This window comes from Panicum virgatum, chromosome 8K, assembly GCF_016808335.1.
Source record: "Panicum virgatum strain AP13 chromosome 8K, P.virgatum_v5, whole genome shotgun sequence".
NCBI lineage: Eukaryota > Viridiplantae > Streptophyta > Magnoliopsida > Poales > Poaceae > Panicum > Panicum virgatum.
Window position 1 is genome coordinate 26,627,085 of NC_053143.1, and position 21,255 is coordinate 26,648,339.

Genomic DNA, 21,255 nt, shown 5'->3' on the forward strand with positions numbered 1-21,255 from the left:
AATCACATGCTCCACACAAATCCGAGAAGGATCAGTAGAGTAGATGAGATTAGATGTTCTCTTGTTCGTAGGAGAAACTCTAGGCAAGAGACACAAAAATATTCCAATCTGCATTACAAGGGCCAGCGCCCAGACTATATGGCTCGCAGGCCAACCAGACTCAACTCCGAAACGTAGTCTGACTCGACCACGTATCCTAACCAAACAAGACCAGAACTCTAATAGTACAAAATAACTACTACATGCATGCGTGAAGCATACATATGGAATAGAATAATATAAATGATCCGGCAAGGATGCCAATGACGTCAACTTCTTCCAACACGTCAAAGTGATATAAATATAGTGCCATAATTAAGTTGGAAATACTCTTGGGATCTCGACATGCATGGAGCCAATATTAACATATTCCCTTGCCTTCTCTTTCTCCTCTTTCCTGAAAAATTCTGCACCTTTAAAAATGAGACTTGACGACAGGCCACCAAGATTAAATATTCCTTGGTAATGACTTTATTACGGCCTGCCGTACATTTGCGGTATCATACATCAGCCTAAATTGGCCCTCCACACCGCGATAGCAGTGACACGTGCAAACGACCTCAAAACTTAAAAAAAATGTAGTTCTTAAACCATATATCAAATTCAAATTCCGATTGCACAACTGTATCTCTTTGGAGGAGACCTTCAAAACAAGACCCCCATTTGAATATATTTCGACGATAATTTTTCAAAACACATAAATTGCTTTATGTGCAATGAAAAAATGCTAAAATCAATTAGTCAAAATACTCAGTCGATCTGCTAAAGTTGCCTATCATTGATCATGCGATCAACATTTACCTAACCAACAAAGTTGTTTACCCTTATCCACTATTGACATTAAACAATCTATCTTCACAATATGAACACTAATATCCACTTAACTGAACTCGGGCATGTAAAAGCAACATGATGTAAACTCATAAGCAATTTTTGCAAACATCATAGGTAAATTAGAATACGCGAAAAAGTATTTTCTCTCAAAAAAATATGTCATCAAAACATAGTGGTGTGAGATCTTGTTTTGAAGTTTTTATTGAATCAAACACATCTGTGCAATCGGATTTTGATTTCGATGCTCGGTTTTGAAACTATGATCTTTTTTATTTTGAAATCATTCTCACGGATGTGCCTTTGCTTTATCTGGTTGCCCTCACGTGCATGCACAGATGGGTGGCCGTACGACCGATCTAATTTACGGACGGTCGTAAGTGAGCCGTGTTCATATTCCTTCCTTCATAATATTGTGCTCAACACAAACAGTAAATGCACCGAGGTTAATATTTTGATGAACCATGGGCTCATCATCCTCTCCTTGAAACAAAGCCGTCCTCGGCTTTGAGACAAATTTAGCTTCTTTCATCTGATAATAAGCGGGATCATTTGTAGCAACATGCATGATTTGTCCATTGTCTTTCAGGTCAGCAATATAGGAGCCATCATGATACAAGATAGGCTCTATCTCTAATATCTCCTTGGATGGATCATTATTAATTGAAATATTAGATGAGTCAACTTTGTATGTTGCAGCTAGCTTCTCTTCTGATGCAACTAAATTGCCATCATCAATAATAGAGAGAGAACCAAATTTGTTAGGAGATTGTTTCAACATTTTCTCAGAACCAATAGAAGGTATGGTTTGTCCCTCTTCAAAAATACTAGCTTCTATTTTAGGCTCACTGCATGGATCTTTAGAAGCAATAGTTTGATCACATACAGTCATATCATTCTCTCCCTCTTGAAGCAAAGCCGTCCTTGGCTTTGAGGCAATTTCAGCAGCCTCCTTTTTCTTCTTTTTTACAGTGGCAAACACCTCAGCCTGAATAGCACTCTCAAACATTGGTTTGAGCATATGATGAACTCCTTTATGCACAAATGAATAACAATTGGAATGGCCTTTATGTGTCGCATCAAGATCAAACTGTCATAGTCTGCCAAGCAATAAATGGCATGCACTCATTAGTGCCACATCACAGTCCACGAAGTCAACATAATTTCCCACTGAAAATTTTACTCGTGCCTTGTGAGTAATTTTTAGTGTACCACTTTGGTTCATCCACTGCACGTAACGCGGTTTTGGAAGCCTCCGCGTAGATAAGGACAATGCGTGCACTAAATCTGAACTAACAACATTTGTAAAGCTACCACCATCGATAATGAGCTTGCATACCTTATCTTGAATTTTGCATTCAGACTGAAATATATTGGAACGCTGCCCCTTTACCATAACTGCAGTACCATCAATATGTTCTTCATGTGCCATCATAGAGAGCCCGTTGGAGACATCATTAGTATCATCAATTTCAATGTCAGACTGAGTATCACAATAAGAAGCACTAGAATGCAGTCCGGATGCCAAAGAAAAATCATCACTCTCAAATACAACTGGTTCTTCGACCACATGCACTTCAACCTTCTACAACAACTAAGAATCTTCATTTTGTATTACTTTTGAGCTAACAAGTGGCATGGTAGCAAAAGCTTTTTGGGTAACAGCTGCTACAATCTTTTTAATGGCATCACATGAATAAACAAATCGTTGTCGGAGCAAAAACTTCATATCTTCCCATGTCCGACAAGGGTCATCCACATCAAGCCACCATTGCAAAACATCTTTAACAAATGTCTCTTCGGCATAATACATCTTTACAACTGAGCTAAATCCACGGCCCGCAAAGAAATTCTCCATGGCATCTTGCCAAGCAAAGTATTCACTAGGACTTGTTGCGAGAGATAGTTGTGGCATAAATTTCATCTCATTGAGCAAATAAATTTGATCCATCATAGATTAATAGCATAATTTAAAATACTGTGAACAACCTGTCTCTGAATACCAACCGATAAAGACACACCTATGATTCCCGAGATATGTCCCAATCTTTCACGGTACTAATTAAATTTCTTGACAAGACCGATCTCTGAATATTTCACCCAACTAGTGTGCACAGAAATTAATAATGCTTCTTGCCAATGGCACCACAACCTCCTGTCGTGATTGTGAATAGTGGCAGACAATAGCAGCAATATTAATCAATACTTGTTACGGAAACAGCAGTCAACCAATACAAGTAGTTTGGCCAGTATTTTATTCCACAATCTGATCACAGCGGCACATACACAGCTACTAGTATAGATGAGTCTCACGTACAGCACTAAGTTTCACAAGACCACTCAAGATCACTGTATGTTTAGGATCGCTGTTGGCGCCTACCAACGTCACCAGCGATGACGCCCGCAGATGCCAATTTGGGGTGGCAGTATTTCATGAACCACGAATAAATCCGTAAGCACACGGAATACCGCTGTAGCATTTTACCCGGGAGTATACCGGGGTGTCATTTATATTTCCGCAGGGAAGGCGGTGAGTGAGAAGATATATAGATTAGTTGGTGAACTCTATCTAGATTGGATATTCTCATGCATAAACAGGGGTAAGATAATAACATGGTAGGAGGTAGTGTGACACACACATAAACTACCCTCTTGGATAAATAAAAGATAAAAGAAAGATAAAAGATGCTATAGGCCGGGAGCAAGATAGAAGTCAGAGTTCGTGTCAACTGTGCTAGGCTAGCTATGTCTACACTTTCTCATTGGTTAGCTCGTCAGAGATTAAACTACACAACAGGGAGATCGCTATCGAAGTAACAGGAGGAGCCCATATACCCCGGCAACTTTATGTACCTCCTACCCCCCATAGCGAACGTGGAGGATTACTCGGGCTCGGACAGGGCTGTCACCACCTGCCGGCTACCTCTACAAACCGTGGGTATAGTTGACATCCAGCAACACTTAGCAAATCTAGACACCATATCTACACTAGTAAGGGATACTCTATTGTCCTACGTGGAGCCCCCACCCTCCGGATGGACAGACATCACACTGGAGCAATCATACGAATACTGGAGCAGTTGATAGAGTTCTAAGAACGAAAGACTAACCATCTTCAGCACAGGGCGATCATACAATGCAAGCATGAAATGATAACGCAACCATATCAAGAAGCATATATCCAATAACTCAAAACATACTTCAAGCAGATATCGGTAACCATAATCTAATTCTATTACAAACGACCGAATATTACAAGAGAGAGCTAGAGATGAACCCATACCAGAACTCTCGAGCAACTCCGGCGACTCGATGACTCCTAGACTTCTCCTATACTCCACTAAGCCTAAAGACTATGCAAGGAATGCAAGAGAGGAGAGATGTGAGGTGTGTGGTGTGTGTGTGTTCTAATCTCTACACCCCTCCCCTTGTATTTATAGCAGGGAGTCATGGGGTGAAGCCATCACAACCGACGTAGGAGACCAATGGGGAGACGCCATGTGCCCTGGTTGTGGCGGTGGGCCCACGGGCCAGGTCAGCCGACCAGGTATGTCGGTCGGCCTGCCCGGGCCACCAACCGCCCCCAACTTCTTCTAGCAGGCTGTCTTGGGCCTCCTTGTCTGATCCACGTTGGGGTTGGCCTGTCTTGACTTGTTTGGATTGGGTTCTTGCATCACTTTTGGTCCATCTGAGCCTGAATCGGTGCTCTGATAATTTCTGTGATTTTATGTCAAGCCAATGTGTGCTTGTAACCTACATATTAGCTTGAAAACACAACTTGCATATTCTAAAAGGTAAAGTGTGGTTTAGGGACTTTATTGGATAAGGATACGTGTAAGAAATGCAAACTCTCATGATTTTCTGATCAAGTTGACGCCTGGAAATGATCGTTAGTGAGCGTCAATAAGATCCCCCAAGCTGTCCTTTGCTCGTCCCGAGCAAAGTAGGACAAATCAGGTTGTTGATCAGAAAATCACTTTGACTCGTACCTTACCTGTCATGTCGTAGTCTGAAGCAAAGAGATTCATCTATAAGTCTAAATAAGTCGGTTAGCATACCTTTGCTCAATTACCTTACACCTTTATGGGGATTTTTAGCTATCTCCTTGTCTTGGGCTGTTGAGAGTTAGAACGGTGCATAGAGTAGTACTTACTTGTTCATAGATCCGCAATCCATCTGGAGGTGCTTTTTGAGAGATTTTTGAAAACATGGCAAAGCTCCCAGGATAACTCTCTCGAGGCACTCATCTTATATTTACTTACCAGGGCAGTATCTGCCTTTGTGGAGCTCAAGGTAGGATAAGACAGGGCACACTTGTATTCTGTATATTGTAAAGCCAAAGAGAGGATTCATGGAGAAACAAGTCATGCAATCTCAATCAAAAGGTGCAAGTGTATGAGTGGATGGATGGATGGATATGGCTTACTCCTTGAGATAATGGCTTTTCTCTCTTGAATCATCCCTGTCTCTTTTTTTTGAGACATGGTTACCACATTTTCTCTCTTTTTTTTAGGCCATGCTTCTTTAGCATGCCATCTTTTCTCTTTTTGGGGCAACCATGATCTGACTTTATTTTATTTCAGGGATGTTCTACGAGAGAGATCACCAAGACATGGAGCATTTATTGGTGTGGAGTGAATGGATGATGGTGCCAATTCCTAGTGTAGGAATATAGCAAATGGATGGAACGTGTACGTGCTTATGATCGAGAAAGCATGAAGAGTATCTCACTAGGGTCATACAATTTGACAAAACTCAACAGAACATCAAGCAGCATATGTGTAAAGGTTTTTCATGAAATATGACATATGGCTCTGGTAGGACATTGCATATCACTGGGGAACTTGCCTTTTTAATTTTTTTTGAAAACAACTCCAGACTTCAAGCATCGCTAGAACAGACTTGCACAATGTTATTTACCATATCTGAACTCACAACAATTTAGACTTGGATCAAGCATATGCAACCCATGGAACTTTCAGGTTCATTGACAAGATATTTGCATAACTAACTGATTTAAACTCAAGAGAACCCTTATTTTCAAACTAGGCACAACAGACATGATAGAGCAAAGCAAAACTCATCCTTTCAACTTATCATAGGGAGTTAAAACATTCTTACCACGCATCATGAAAAAGGGAAATAAAGCAGTAAATCTTTATTTTGTTTTTGAAAGTTTTTATCAAATTTTTATTAAAAGCAAATAAAGGGATACAGTTGAATTAGGGGAGGGAACCTCCCCCAAGCTAGCTCTTGGTTTAGGGTCCGAAAAGCAGGACCTTTCTCCATACCTGATCAGGTTGAGGTCATTTCGTCCGTACCTGGAGAAGTAGTAGCGGTCGATGACGTCTTGTTCTTCTTGCGCCACGCCTTCTTGGTCTTCTTTGGTGGCGTCGGCGGCGCAGGAATAGGATCCTCGGATGTAGGATAGACAATTTCCAGATCTTCCCATACTGTGTTGGTGATAAAGTCAGGGATCTTCTGGTCGTCTTCCACTGGATCGGTTGGTGGAGTATGAATCTCCCAATCCTCCCAAGCTGGCTTGGAAGGGGGGTGATAGTCTTGATCATCCCAACCGGGCTCTGCACATAGCCCTTGTTTCTCACTATCCTCATGAATTAGGAATACGACCCTTTTGTTCTGGAACTTGAATTTCATGGTCTTTTCCATGATACAGAGGCTAATTCTTCCTGTCCCCACATCAATTCTGGCGTTTGTATCCTTGAGGAATGGTCGCCCAAGTATGAGCGGAATTCCAAGATCTCCTTCCATATCAAGGACTACAAAGTCCACTAATATGTAGATATTCTTGACCTTTACCATTAACCTTTCCACAACTCCTTCTGGATATCTTATCGTGGAATCCGCTAGCTGTACACATATAGTGGTAGGGGAAATTGATGGATAGCCTAGTTTCTCGAAAGTTACCTTGGGCATGATGTTGACGCTGGCTCCAAGGTCACAAAAGGGCGTGATCAAATTCATAATCAAAGATTGAACAACTGATCACTGGGGTTCTGGAATCTTCTCTTATTGTGGCTGCTAACTCGCCCCACGCACCTCTTCTTGGGCGTGTGAGCTTCTCTGCATAGCTGAGGGGTGTCCTGCTAAGTGGCTCTTTCCACATAGCATTGATGACATTTACGCTTTCTAGAGTTGACTCGGGTTGCCCCGGAATCTTCCCTAGTTCAGCAGTAGCTGTAGCAGCAGCTAATTGAGCCAATTGAGTCTCTAGTGCCTTATTGAAACTCAGCTGGTTCTTCATAGCGGTGGAGAATCCGTCCATCTTGGCATGGATGGTCTCCATAGATTTGTCTGTAGCGGCCAACTTCTTTTGAAGGGACTCATTGATCTTCGGTTGGCCGTAGACAAGATCTGTCAAGGTAGGCTGGTTAGGACCGAAAGAATTCGAATTCCCATTACCTTCTTGGTAGTATGGGCGTGGTTGATTCCACCCCTAACCTCCTTGTGGACGAAACCCATTGCTGCCATTGAGGAATAGAGTTTCTTCTTGGGTTTCTGGGCAATTGTCGCCCGAATGTCCAACATTCCCGCAGACCTCGCACGTCATGCGAGTTTCCAAGGCTTGAAGTGTTTGCATTTGAGCCTTATCTTGGGAATAATCCTCAAATTTCTTGAGGAGGAGATCAATTTTCATAGCGAGCATGTCAGCCTCCTTGACGGAGTGCATACCTCGCTGGCACGGTTGGAGGCGATCATCGCTCCAACCTTGGTTGGAAACAATCTTCTCGATCATGATGTAGCTCTTTCAATGGTTAGCGAGAAGAAAGCTCCACCCGCAGCGGCATCCACATGATCACGGGATGACTGTGCCAACCCGTTGTAGAAGTTTTGTAGAATGAGCCAATTATCCATTCTATGGTGCAGACATGCCAGAATGTACTCCTGAAGCCTCTCCCAAGCTTCCGGAATTGACTCATTTGATGCCTACTGGAAGTTCGAAATCCGACCACGAAGAGTATTGGTTTTGCCCGTCGGGAAGAACTTCGAGAGGAACGCCTTGGCACATTTATCCCAAGTATCCACAGCTGCCTTGTTAGCATAAAATCACTGTTTTGCTCTCCCCGAAAGAGAGAACAGAAACAGACGGAGCCGGATTGCATCTTGCGATACACCCTTGATAACAAAAGTACTGCAGAGCTTCAGGAACTGCTGGAGATGAGCGCTGGCATTCTCATTGGCCTTACCACAGAAAGGACTGGCCTGCACCATCGTAATGAGACCCATCTTGATCTTGAAATTTTCTCCTCCGGTTTTAACCTCGGGCCTGGTGGGGACCTAGTTAGCAGACGGAGCAGAGTAATCACGGAGTGTCTTCTGGGCCATAGCTCTAGGAGTTGATAACGATGCGATGACTGGATCGACTACCGAGAGTGATCTCTGAGGGGATACGAGACGAGCTCGCGTCCTTCTCAGAAGTGACTCTGGATCGGAATGAAAGTTTTGCGGCAAGTCGAAACCGGTCATACACTACCCTGTTTTCATATAAACAAAGACAAGAAAACAAAGCCAAGTTAGCCTGTTTAGCAAGCGAATATCAATTTCGACTTTGTTCACAACTTTGTCTATATATTTCACTCTATGCCTTCCCCAGCAATGGCGCCAAAAATGCTTGTTGGCACCTACCAACGTTACCAGCAATGACGCCCGCAGACGCCAATTTGGGGTGGCAGTATTTCATGAACCACGAATAAATCCGCAAGCGCACGGAATACCGCTGTAGCATTTTACTCGGGAATATACTGGGGTGTCATTTATATTTCCGCCGGGAAGGCAGTGAGTGAGAAGATATTCTCATGCATAAATAGGGGTAAGATAATAACATGGTAGGAGGTAGTGTGACACACACAAACTACCCTCTTGGATAAATAAAAGATAAAAGAAAGATAAAAGATGCTTTAGGCCGGGAGCAAGGTAGAAGTCAGAGTTCAAGTCAACTGTGCTAGGCTAGCTATATCTACACTTTCTCATTGGTTAGTTTGCCAGAGATTAAACTACACAAGAGGGAGATCGCTATCGAAGTAACAAGAGGAGCTCGTATACCCCCGACGACTTTATGTACCTCCTACCCCCCATACCGAACGTGGAGGATTACTCGGGCTCGGACAGGGCTGCCACCACCTGGCGGCTACCTCTACAAACCGTGGGTATAGTTGACATCCAACAACACTTAGCTAATCTAGACACCATGTCTACACTAGTAAGGGATACTCTAGTGTCCCGCGCGGAGCCCCCACCCTCCGGATGGACAGACATCACACTGGAGCAATCATATGAATACTGGAGCAGTTGATAGAGTTCTAAGAACAAAAGAATAACCATCTCCAGCACAGGGCGATCATACAATGCAAGCATGGAATGATAATGCAGCCATATCAAGAAGCATATATCCGATAACTCAGAACATACTTCAAGCAGATATCGGTAACCATAGTCTAACTCTATTACAAACGACCGAATATTACAAGAGAGAGCTAGAGATGAACCCATACCAGAACTCTCGAGCAACTCCGGCGACTCGATGACTCCTAAACTTCTCCTAAACTCCACTAAGCCTAAAGACTGCAAGGAATGCAAGAGAGGAGAGATGTGAGGTGTGTGGTGTGTGTGTGTGTGTTCTAATCTCTACCCCCTCCCTTGTATTTATAGCAGGGAGCCATGGGGTGAAGCCATCACAACTGACGTAGGGGACCAATGGGGAGACGCCACGTGCCCTGGTTGAGGCGGTAGGGCCCACGGGCCACCAGGTAGGTCGGTCGGCCTGCCCGGGCCACCAACCGCCCCCAACTTCTTCTGGCAGGCTGTCTTGGTCGGTGTTGGTGTTGGTTCAGAGGAATGACAAGAGCTTGACTCACCCACAAACGGGACGAGCCTAACCTCGTCATCCTCTTGATATCTCCGGATATCTTCCGACCTGCACCCTTCATGCTTGCAACAAGAGCGAACAAGAACGAACGAGAACAACTCGATTTGGGTTACGTTAATGAAATGAAAATGAAACTCTTACCCGAATGTTGTTCCTCCAAGTCTATAGACAATCTTGCAGCAAAGAAATGAGAGAGAGAGTGTTCTTGCAATCAAACTTGAGCAAAAATCTAATAAAAACCCGAGAGCAAAGTTTTAGAGAGTTTGAGAGGGAGTGAGTGAATGAGAGTTGAGAGTGAGAGCTCAACACCCACCCCTCGGCCTCTATTTGAAGAGAGAATGGTCGGGCACCGTTAGGAGGAACTGGGCATAATGGCTAGTGACCGTTGGAGAAGGTGAGGCCTAGGAGCCGTTGGCCTCGGGTTGGCCGACCTATGGGGTCGGCCGGCCCCAGGGTGGGCCCCCTGTTGCCCCCCTTTAGCTAGTTGCTTTATCAACGGGTAAAAACTTTGAGAATTTGGGTGTCGGGCCAAACTTTGCCTCGAAAGATTTTCAAATAAATATTTTTCAATGGATTTCTGTGGCAGAACCAATTTGAATTACATCAGTTTGAGTGCACTAAACACCTAAATGCACCTTAACTGGTATAATCATTGGTCTGACGGGTAATATCCCGATGAAACCACTTGATATCGGATCTTAACACAAGCATACATCCCGCACGAAGGCGAGTCGGAGATACAATAATTCCACAATATTTCACATCACATAGATAAGGATTTAATTACGTCAGATTCTTTAAAGCTAGCAAACCGAAGTTCTAGCTTTTACAAACTTTATTCTTAAAGAGGTTCAGCAGAAACTAAAGAAGTCTTGTAGCAGAAAGAAAACACAACTATAAACAACCGTCGTAGGATAGATGCCATAGTAACCCTGCCGCCTTTCGCCACCGTCTTCGTCTGGGTCACTGGCTAGTGGGTCCTCTTGTCAGGTAGTCGGTGCCCGAGCTTGGATGGTCGGTTTGCTCTGTCTGGTGGGCCTCTTTTGCTTGTGTTACGCAGGACGCGATATTATGTGACTTCATCTGTGTATTCTCCGTGTTTTCTTCTTATTCCGGACTTGTGCTCCTGAAAACATAAATTCTCCAGAACAACTATGTTAGTAAGAGGCATGGTTTTCCTTCTCTTGTGAGTATAGCTGACGGTCATATTTTGCACTTAACGACCGTCAAAAAGAAGCAAGTTTACCTTCATATCTCCATACCTACAGATCCACCAAAAAGAGTCATTAGAAGTAGGATGGAAAAAGAAAGGCACATAAAAAGGCCTTGGTGAGGAATGAAACACATTTGAGAGATTCGAGAGATCACCCAAGGAACTTACAAAATTTCTTTTCAAAAAACTTTATAAAACCTCTGGATTGACAGTTGAACAAAGGAGTGGTAAGTGGTACTCTACAAGCCGTTCTGACCGTTAACCACCCAATATGAGGATGATGCTATAAGCCCCATAGGAGTAAGGTAAAAAGGTGCGAACAGGCCAACTTATTCAGAATAAAGGAAAGAACACTCGGTTGTGCCTTGAGCATAAGTCAGGAATGTGACATTGTAGCAACTCCTGATATTGGGAGTTGTAGCAACACCTAAGTCTAAAATTTTGCTCGGGACGAGCAAAGGGCTAGCTTGGGGGAGTTGTTGACGGTGCTTAAGTGCCAAATTCGACCGTCAACTAGACTCAAAGATAAAGGAAAATTACATACCTTACTCACATATTTGTACCACAAACCTTGCTCCAGAGTTGTTTTCGAGTTTTGTACATTTCAGATGAGCAAGAGTGGAATAAGATGAAAACACGCAGCAGACGCCGTACAACTGCATAGAATATCACATCCGGTCTCTCACTCTTACAAATAGGGCTCACATGTAAGAGGAAACGGGGCCTCCATGCAAAATGCACTAGAGGATAAGGATAAGATCCAACAAATCAACCATCCAGCAGAAGATCAGGCCGAGGGGCTGCCGGGTGGGGTCGGCCGAACTAGGGTTCGGCTGAACTTGGCCTGGCTCCCGTCCAGGTGCATTTTGAGGAGGAGTCGTGGGCAAGGCACCTAATCACCTTTCATATGTGCATTTGGCGGGAACCGACCTCTAGAGCTACATTGACGCTCCTTAGCACCCCGATTTGTATACCGCAAGCGCACGGTTCGTGTAGCTTTTCCCTTAGAGTATTCCCCCAAGGTTTATCAATCCGTGGATCGACAAAGAACTACCTAAGGTTTTCCATCTAATCTAACGGATCTATCCTAACATGAAGCATTGATTGCATATAAAGGGTAAACCTTTGACAGATATGAGTGATGTGCAAAGGTTGATCTCATCCATGAACATAGGCTTAATCATAGCAAAACCAAAGACATGACTAGGCCTATCGTCATCTAGTTGTACTTCAAGCTAACGAGCCAATAAATCATGCATCTCAATCAAAAGCATCTTTAAATCCAAAATCTCCAATCCGATCCCTCGATACTCCGCCAACTTAGTGGGAACGGCCTGTCACAACGCCCCCCCCCCTTTGAACGAAATACCCTGAAGCAAGTCGAACGCCCTTTGGTAGTTCCGCCATGAACCTCTAGCCACCATGACTACAAGATCACGCTAAGAGATCTATCTCGATAATAGATCTAAGATACAACAAACCCAAAGAAAAGAACGAAATCGAAAGAGAGAACATGATCGCTAATAGATTTGGAAGATATGATTATCATTACTCACATAATAGATTTGTTTGGATCGTCACCACCGAGTACATACCATTGACGACTCCAACTATCTCATGAACTCCACCATTGCACAACCACGCAGGGAGGCCATGGAGGCTAGGGGTGGCCTAAGCCATCTCCTAGACAACTTCGAAGACTTGCGGCGGCCGTCGTCTCCCTCCGGTCTTGGCCCTAGGTTTTCGTCGAGTTCTGGGTGGATGGATGCTCTGAGTTGAATAAGGTGCGAGCTATTTATAAGCCGAGGAAGCCACCGGTCGAAGGGGAGGCCGAACCGCCTCAGAAACGGGCTAGGCCGGCCGGCCTACCCCCTTTCGGGCTCACCTCGGTCTTATTTTTCACGTGCAGACCCCTCGCATCTTCTAGAGTTTATGTCCTTCACGATTGCACCCCTTTTGACATCGTTATCTTGGAGATATCTTCGAGGAAAGGATAGGATAGGGAATCCTTCCTTAAATCTTCATTTGCTTTGCTTAATCCCGAAGTATCTTGATCTCATCTTCGTGGGCTTGGTCCTTTGGGCTCTCTTGGAGGATGGATGTGCATGAATGGGCTTCGAATCAACATGGGCTTTGGTCCTTCCTTTGGGTTTTGGCCTTTGCCTTTCTCCGTGTTAGCGCTCGATCACGGGCCTCATCATTTCATGCTCCAAAATACGCAAAAAGCCTGCAAAAACGAAGTTCCTCCAAAATATATGTGCATATGTGAAAATGACCAATAATTAGGCCGGGGTTAGGATGGTTAGTGATTTTGATATTGAATTCATGTCATTATCAAGGATAAACAAGGGATAAAACGGGTAGAGTGCCAACATCCCCCCATGCTTAAACCTTGCTCGTCCTCGAGTAAGTCCAGTAGCTTTGCTTATAAAGAAATCAGCGTTGCCCCTCAATGTTCTCTCTGCACTTAGTCATACATAACAAGACATATTGCTCTCTCAAGTATTTAGCATTTAAGTTCATGTTGTGACCGGCTACTTTTTCATTATGGAAGATAGACTAGCAATTAAAGAATAAGCCACAATAATAAATAAATGCAATGCTCTCAAACTTAAGCGAACTTCAAACCTTTACCTTGTTTCATCGTGAAGAGTTTTCAAAAGAATGCATATCAAACATAAGTGAGGTTCTCTTACAAAAGATCATGGAAATACTCATCTCATCAAGTCGCTCAAGCCTACGTTAGATTGTCTTCAACCTATTCTACTCATATATAAAAGTGGAAGGCTTATGTGGAGCTTGGTAGGTAAAAACAATTCTAGCAAAGCATTATATCTGAAATATTGTCAAACTAAGAGAGAGATCTATTGAATTTACTGAGACTTGTCAAAAAGGCCATTGGAAAATAATGTTGGAGAGGGAGAAAGATGAAACACACACATTTAGATAGGTGGACATGTGCAAGTGGTAAATGGGTGATCCCGAGACACAAATGAAGTTCTCGTTATCGGATTGCACATGGTTGGAAGATTTGAGTATGGAATAGTTCTTCAAAGTAACTTGGAAAATTAATGAAGCCAAAAAGAGCTAAGGAGCATTTTATTCTTCTCTTTTTTTTCTTTCATTTTTCTTTTCTTTTCTCCCTTTTTTTATTTTTCTATTTTTCTCTTTCTTTTTTTTCTTTTTGCTCCTTAGAACTTTTGATAACATAGAATACTTACCCAGCCATCCCCCATGCTTGAACGAATGCTCGTCCTCGAGTATGAATAGTGGGAGAACCAACTAGCTAGGGTAAGTATCTCAAATTCACCTTCTTCTTCATAGAACCTCTTGAATCTCCGGGGAGCCTTGTCTCCCAAAACTTTTCTTTATATGGTGCCCTTGATTCTTTTGATTCCATCAAAATGATAATCCATACTCAAATTGGGTTGTGGTCAAGGAGGTAATCACAAAAAGATATTTTTGGTTTAGGGTGGATATCCAGTGAGGTTTCCAAAATTCCCGAAGTAGAAACTCACAATGCATGGATAAATAGGCTAGCAGAAAGAGGGTTACACAAAAAAACGGAATGATCAGCTTCTTAGTCACATACCAAAGAAATCAATCTTAATCCAACTCATCAAAATATAAGTTTGCAATCAAAAGGTTTCATCATGAAAGAATATGTATGTATAGGCTTTGGTAGGTAGAACTTTGTAAGAGATTCACAAATGTAGATAGCATAGGAATTAAGTTTTTAAACAACACAAGGTGTAAGGTCATCAGTAGACTTAAATCAAAGAGCAACATAGAATATGTGGGTTTAGAATTTAGTAATTTAACCTCCACAAATAAAAGAGCCGGTATTTAATCATTTTAATTCCATTTAATTGAGAGCAAATGGTCAAGTCATATACAACATAGCGTAGGTAAAACAAAACAGCAACTTTCATCGTTTTTCCATAAGCATAAGGCATTGCCAAAATGTATCAATGTGGTGAGCACAAAGTGATGGCGATCCTACACCTATTGAAAACAAAAACAAAACTAGGTTGTCCTCCTAGAAGCCATGTGATAGATTGAGAGGTATATACAAAGGTTGCATCTATGGTTGAAGGCATATATGTGCAAGCATTTAGAAAAAGAGAGAGTTGAGGAAGAATTACCGTCCTTCTCGATGCTCGTAATGAAGTGTAGCGCGGCCTCCCCCATACTAAAGCATTATGCTAAGCATGGAAGAAGAATCATGAGCATCTTGTGGCAACCGTGATTATCTTACTCCATGAGATCTTTCTTCCTTGTCCACGAAATCCTCCCCCATGCTTAGCATGACGCTAGGCGTGGAAGGAGAAGATGGACCATCTTGAAATTCTTGAAGTCCTTCCCTCATGTGTATGAATATCATCTTCAATGTGTCTTCACCTTTGTTGTCTCAATTTCCTTCAACTTCTTCTTGTACTAAGTCATGGTCCCAATCATTGCTTCGCATCGTCGTCGCCTCCTTCAATTCCTCGTTGTCCCATTGCTGCCTCATCTTCATGAATTTTTTTCATTAAATTTCCAGAACAGAACATGTACTGAAACATTGCTCTATTGCAAAGTGCACGAATTTTCCTTTCCAACGAGTCCTCATTCGCCCAAAACTGATTCCGAACAAGAGAGTTATGTCCATTTCATCCCAGCGCTGCAATCTGTCTCGACGAATTTCAGAACGCGCAACGTCCAATGTTCTTGCCATATCTCCTTGTACGGGTCTTCAAATTCATTGATCTTGGTTGCATTGGAACGGGAATTTCATAGAGCTTCTGAATATAAAATTTTTCTTCCTTGTTCATCTCTGTGCATGTGCAAAATTTGATGAAAACAGTGGGGCTTGCTCTCGAACTTTGGAGATGTTGACGAATTTGATTTCTTCTTTGATCACGAATTCATGGGAACGCTTTGTCATGCCTGCAAAACAATTCAAGTGCACAATCTACCCCCAAGGTGATAGTCGGGAGTAGAGACAATTGCCAACAAACCTACCATTCCTAAGATCTCAAATTGTGGCATAGCTAGCTTAGCGAAAAATAATAATAATAAAAACCTAGTGAGTGTACGTGTGTGCTAGTGTAAATGCAAATGAGAGGAAGGTATATAAACGAAGACAATGTTTACACCTAGTTCTAAACACCATGTTTACAACTAGGTTGCCGAACTTCTCCATAGCCACAAAGACTTATTTAACCAAGGTCAAAATACCATGTCTATCCCAAGATCAATAGGCCTTCATAGCACAAGAAAAAATAAAGCGCATTGCAAAGCTTATAAACCAACCAAATGCAACCTCATAGCTTGGTTTATAAAACTGAATGATAATGGTCTTCAATCATGTCTAAACACCATGTTTACACAAGAATGCAAAAAGGAAAATGCTCACGTCAAGCATTAACATGGATATGAAAGCTTTCATCAATAAAGTTCTTCCGAAGGATCAAGCTAACAAAATGAAAGTGAGGACAATGAGGTGGATGCAAAATGTAAATGCAAAGTTAGCAAAAACAAGTGTTAGCAAGGTTGAAAGGACCTTTCGATGTTGTTCCGCAACTAGCTTATTCAAAAACAATTGCTAAGAGTGACAAAAAGCCTTCGCGACACTTCATAAGAAGTGAGGCTTTTTTCAATGAAAATGTTATTTATCAAAGAGGACCAAGCAACCAAGCTAACAAGGTTTTAGAAGTAGGTTTATGGGTTTCCTATATTTTTTGGCTTAAAACAAAAATTTTGAAGAGAGAGTGTTGGGTATAGAAATTCTATCTAAGGTGGGTTTTTTTATAAAAAAAATTGGAGAGAAACAAAAGTTAGATTTTTTTTTGAATGAAAAACATAACCTATGGTTTTAGGATTGCTCTATGAGTGGTTTTCCTAAGGGTTTTAGGATCTCAAAAGCGAGGCTAGTCAATGTTTTTAGAAAAGGTTTTTTTTTAATGCAACATGCAATGCAATGCAGGGGTGAGACGAACAACATGGTATGCAATGCAACATGGGGTGGGTGAACAAAATGATATGACATGATGAGGTGGTCTAAAACAAAACAAAAAGTTAGCCTAAGTTAACTAGCCACAAGTTTAGAATCAAAGGGTGGTGCAATGCTTCATAAATCTCTCTAAAGACACAAAGAAAAAGACTCAAAATGCTAATAGGCACACAAAAAGGTCTACAAGTTTCCTAAGATCAAATAACAAAGTGCTCCCTCAATAACATTTAGAATGAACAACATGAAGTTGTGGTTTTTGTTAGAGCAATGGTACAATGTTACTTGATATTCCGATTAAAGAGTGCAATGTAGACAGTCATATTAATATATATATAATAAAAGATCGGGTTGTCTCCCGCAAAGCACTTCATTTAGAGTCATAGAGCTCGACTTTCTTACATACCTTCTCATTGATGCGAAACCATGGTCCTTCATGCAAGAGGTGAAGGTGTTCCATGCAGCTCTTATTCCACTTCCCATGTTGGACATGATCAATCACGCTTAATGAAAAACTTGCCCAATCGTCTCTCACATCATGGTCACCTCCTCCTTTCTTGTCCTTCGTCGCTACCTTTCTTTTCATGGATTTTCCTCTGTCCAGATTGGGAATTGCGCCAAACAATTGATCCAATGCAAGGTGCACGAAATCTTCTTTCCAACAAGTCTTCATTTGCCCAAAACGCATTCAAATTGAGGGAGTTATGCCCCTTTTTTCCCGTCACTGCAATCTGTCCCGTGCTGATTTCAGCACGTGCATCTCCGATGTTTGAGACATAGCTCCTCCTGTGGGTCTTCAATTGTATCGATCATGGATGTGTTGAACCGAGAACTTGATGGAGATCCTGAATATTCAACTTTCTTGCATTGTAAATCTCTGGACTGGTGCACAAAATTGATGAGGCTTAGCGACATCCGTTCTTGAAACTTGAAGATGTTGATGATGGTGTTCAAAATTTTGGGCACAGTTTCCCTCCTCATCATTTGAGTTTCATGTCCTGCATGGTTAGTGAAATTCGGGGCTTCTCCCGACATGTGCTCTTTTAGGGTCATGAGCTTGACCAAGGGCAAAGCAAGATCAAGATTTGCAATTATTTGTAAACATATGCAACATAATCACATCCTCAATTAAATTTCATCAACATGGCATGGTGTAATTAAATGCAGCATGTGTTTCTTGCATAGTGCAGAGCTCATTATTAGGCAGAGGTTCTTTAAGCATGAAATCAACCTTCTCAAGAAACTCTAGCCTATCATCATGAAAAGAACAAGGCATAGAATTTAAACTTTCATTCCGACTATTGGTTCGAGCATGAGATTTTTAACGATTATCAACAAAACCAATAGAAGCTTGAGAATTCACTGTATACCTTAGCCTCGGAGCTTTTTCATACTCATTGGAGTCGTGGTGCTTTGTGCGAGATGTCATCTTGATGCACTCTTCGTGGTCCGTCGTGATTTGATTCTCACGTCTCCATGTGTTGAATGTTGTGTTCTTGTAATCCGTCGTGGTTTGTTTGCAACATCTTCGTTTGTCGAAGGTCGACCGCTTGTGCCTTCATTTGCCAATGTCATTGGGGTTCTTCCTCTGCTCCAAGCCTCTGAATTTTATCATGTACGCTTGATGAAAACATCGCCCAAGCTCCTCTTCATTGTTGTCATCATCATCCTTTCTATCTTGTTCTCATCGCGTTGCTCCTGCCTCTTCTTCATGGAATCTCTCCTGTATACTCAACAGAACATATACCAAGATATAGCTCTATTGAAAATTTTATGAAATTACCTTTCCAACGAGTGGTCATTCGCTTTAAACGGAGTCCAAATGTGGGAGTTATGCCCGTTTCACTTTTGGCGCTGCGTGCTGTCCAGAAATTTTCAGAGTGCACAACCTTCAATGTTTTCGCCATACCCGCTTGTAGGAATCTCCGATTGACTTGGTTCTTGATTCGTTGGGATGGGAACTTCGTGGAGCTTTTGAATATCCAAAAATATGCTGCTATTTGCTTCTGAGGTTGAGCAGAATATTGATGATAACAATGACTTCTTACGAATCGATCCGAAGATGTCGATGATCTTGATCTTGTGGTCTTCGGAGCATCTTGTTGTGCATCCTTGGCTTCAAGGTCATCACCATTGATTCACCAGCAAGTAGCAAGGCTCCAATGGTCTGTCTCCATGGTTCTTGCTTTGCCTAAGGTGTCGGGATTGAAGGAGGCTCCCGTGCTTTGTCTCGATGATCAGAGCGGTCTCTTTCTTTGATTGCACTCGACTAGAAGCTTCTTGAGCATCCCATGGAGAAGATGGGTGGCATCATGGTTCCTCTAATCTTGTTGCCTCTAGCGTTGGTCAACTTCAAATCATCAACTTTTGTGCACAAGGTTCTCCAAACATCTTGCGACATTGTCATCACTTTCTCCATTGTTTGTTGCTGCCTATTCTTCGTTGAATTCCATGATCATCCTGCACAGAACATGTACCAAAATTCTACTCCATGGAAAGCCTCATGAAATTACCTTTTCAACGAGTGGTCATTGATCCCAAACGGACTCCGGATGAAGAAGTTATGGTCGTTTTACTCCGGCACTACACTCTGTCCCGAGACATTTCAGAATGCGCAGCGTTGAAAGATTTTACCATAACTCTTTACACCGATCTCCAAAATTCATGATTCTTGATGCGTTGGAAAGTAGACTTGATGGAGCTTCAAAATAATCTATTATTTGCTCATGGTACTTCTCTGATCTTCGATGAAAAACTCATTACAACAATAACACTTTGGAGATGATGATGATCCGATCGCACGATTTTCTTCGCGGGCATGCTTCATACCTATTGCTTGAACAAACAATTTTTCCCAAAAACATTAGTCTTTAAAATCAATTGACATGGCGGCGTACCTTATTTATCATCTTTTGCTTTGGGGAGTGGGGACTCGATAGCGGATGCTGGGCCACTAACAAAAGTTAGCACCTACCACTAAAGAGCGGGTCTTCACGTAGCCATCAACTTGCTTGAGTGAGATTGGGCTTGTCAAAGTACGGACGTTGAGAACTTCTCAATCGCTTTGTGTCTAGGGTTTTACCTGCATTCATGGACACAAACAAGAAACACAGGATATATGTAATAATAAAATTAGGGTTAGTCCAAAAACTAGATAGATCGACCTAGGGTTCGTGTTGCTGATCCCCGGCAACGGAGCCAGAAAAGCTTGTTGACGCTCCTTAGCGCCCTGATTTGTATACCGCAATCGCACGGTTTGTGTAGCTTTTCCCTTAAAGTATTCCCCCCAAGGTTTATCAATCCGTGGATCGACAAAGAACTACCTAAGGTTTTCCATCTAATCTAACGGATCTATCCTAACATGAAGCATTGATTGCATATAAAGGGTAAACCTTTGACAGATATGAGTGATGTGTAAAGGTTGATCTCATCCATGAACATGGGCTTAATCATAGTAAAACCAAAGACAAGACTACGCCTATCGTCATCTAGTTGTAGTTCAATCTAACGAGCAAATAAATCATGCATCTCAATCAAAAGCATCTTTAAATCCAAAATCTCCAATCCGATCCCTCGATACTCCACCTACTCAGTGGGAACGGCCTGTCACGACACAACGCCCCCCCTTTGAACGAAATACCCTGAAGCAAGTCAAACCCCCTTTGGTAGTTCCGCCATGAACCTCTAGCCACCATGACTACAAGATCACGCTAAGAGATCTATCTCGATAATAGATCTAAGATGAAGCAAACCCAAAGAAAAGAACAAAATCAAAAGAGAGAACATGATCGCTAATAGATTCGGAAGACATGATTATCATTACTCATATAATAGATTCGTTTGGATCGTCACCACCGAGTACATACCATTGACGACTCCAACTAGCTCATGAACTCCACCATTCCACAACCACGTAGGGAGGCCATGGCGGCTAGGGGTGGCCTAAACCATCTCCTAGACAACTTCGAAGACTTGCAGTGGCCGTCGTCTCCCTCCGGTCTTGGCCCTAAGTTTTCGTCGAGTTCTGGGTGGATGGATGCTCCGAGTTGAATAAGGTGCGAGCTATTTATAAGCCGAGGAAGCCACCGGTCGAAGGGGAGGCCGAACCGCCTCAGAAACGGGCTAGGCCAGCCGGCCCCAAGGGCCTAGGCCGGCCGGCCTACACCCTTTCGGGCTCGCCTCGGTCTCATTTTTCGCGTGCAGACTCCTCGCATCTTCTAGAGTTTATGTCCTTCACGATTGCACCCCTTTTGACGTCGTTATCTTGGAGATATCTTCGAGGAAAGGATAGCA